The sequence below is a fragment of the Colobus angolensis genome, unplaced genomic scaffold, assembly GCF_000951035.1.
Source record: "Colobus angolensis palliatus isolate OR3802 unplaced genomic scaffold, Cang.pa_1.0 Scaffold69, whole genome shotgun sequence".
Lineage (NCBI taxonomy): Eukaryota > Metazoa > Chordata > Mammalia > Primates > Cercopithecidae > Colobus > Colobus angolensis.
Genome location: NW_012120598.1, coordinates 3,604,995 through 3,607,167, shown reverse-complemented (window position 1 = coordinate 3,607,167; position 2,173 = coordinate 3,604,995).

The following is a 2,173-nucleotide window of genomic DNA, read 5'->3' as shown; positions in this document are numbered from 1 at the left end:
CTCAAGACCCTTAAATTAATACATTGTAAGTACCTTCCCCCCTACCCCGCACCAAATAAGGCAACATTTACAGGTTCTTGATTCCTTTGAGGACCACCATTCAATCTACTACAGTTTATCCTCTGGCCTCCAAAGTTTGATGTCCGTCTCACATGCAAAATACACTCAAACCATTTCATCATTTCAAAAAGTCTCAACCCGTTACAGCATCAACTCAAGCCCAAAATTTCATTTAAACATATCCGATTAAAAGCACAAACCTCATCACCTTAATCATCTAAATCAGGAATAGATGAGACTGTGGGTATAATTCAACCAAAGGCAAAAAACCTCACCATCTGTGGACCTGTAAAACTAGAAAGCAAGTTATCTATTCATAAAATACAATGGTGAGACAGACAGTATAAAAGTTATAGAAATTCCCTTCCCAAAAAGGAGACAATGGAAGGAAGAAAGGGGTTACTGATTCCAAGCAACTTTGAAATCCAGCGGGACAAATTATGTTGGGTTTCAAAACCTGGGAATTATTGTCAGTGGCTCAAGGCCCTGGCCTCTGCTTTCGAAGTTGTGCTTGCTTTTTATTGAAGGGTAATGCGTGCCTGAAACTGAGTAGTTTCAGCGTCCTGTTATCTGCTTCTAGAGTTTTGGAAGTCTGACAATCTTCTTGCCCACCTCTGTCACTTTCAAGACAAGCTCATAGTGATTTTGCTGCAATAACACTCTCAAAAATGTTGTGGCTTTCCTGTGTATGTTATGGAATTCCTTCTGTTAGACCAAAGGATCCTCCAAAGAGCTTTCCTAGTTAATCCTGTCTCTGTTTTTGTCTTCTGCTGAGATGACCTGGGAGATCCATGAGTCATATGCCTAATCTCCTTAGTACCAACAAAAGGTTGTCCAGCCACACTTTTGATCCTCTATCCACAGCACTCTTTCCTAATGAGTGAATCTCCGAATTTTAGGATTTTTGTTTCCAATCTGGATAGGCTGAGAATTTACCCACTTATTAAATGCAGATTATTTTTTCCTTAATGGTTCTTTTTTTTCACTTTACCTCTTTCCACCCTCATTTTACTATAAGCAGAAAGAAGCAATTGAGCTGTACTCTCAACATTTTGCTTGGAATTTCCTCAGTTATATATCCAAATTCATTGCTTACAAGTCTTGCTTTCCACACAACTATAGGGTACAATTCAGTTAACAAGGTGCCACTGTATAACAAGAAGTACCTTTCCTTCAGTTTCCAATAACATGTTCTTCATTTTTTCTGAATCTTACCAGAAAGATAAGAGATGGGGTCTCACTATGTTGCCCAGACTGGTCTTGAGTCCTGGGCTCAAGTAGTCCTCCGGCCTTGGCCTCCCAAAGTGTTAGAATTACAGGCATGAGTCATGATGGCTAGCATAATTACAGATGTTAATCACATCTACAAAATGCCTTTATAACAACACCTACATCTGTTTGATTGACTAACTGGAGACTGGGGATTGTAGTCAAGTTGACACATAAAACTGTCACAGTATTCTAGTGGATAGGACAGGTTCTGGTACATCGTAGGCCTTCGCTTCATTTATGCTAAACAAATAAATAAGTGATGTCCCATTTTATAATCTATACTTCTGCTACACTTGACTCTCTGTGGAGAATTCTATGGTTAGTTTCTTAAATAATGCCATTGTGAACACATTTGGCCATTCCCCAAAAAGGGGTCAGCCCTATTGTGCATTTTTATCACTCCTGATCATAGGTAGTAGACACAATACCAAGAACATTTGCATAGAAAAATCATAGTTAAGAAGGGAAAGAGGTTGATATGGAGTCTCTAGTTTTTAAAAGGTACTTTTCATAAACATTTCAATGGATTGTTTTGAATCCATTATTTAAAAGCTTATTTATTCAAATCATCTTATGAGTGTATTTGAAATTAGTTTTTCCCTCTTAATTACTATTCCACATACTTACTATATTTGTTCCTTTTTTTCTACCTCCCTTCCAGAATCATGAATATGAGAAGTTATCTAGTGATAGAAAGTTTCTACACACAGTTTACCAAGCTCTCCTAGAAAATTTATAATAATTTATAATTTATGTAAATTTATAATAATTTGTAATTTATAATAAGTCAAACTAAAGTTAAATCCTTAAATTCCCAGAGATGTGAACTCTTCTTAATATA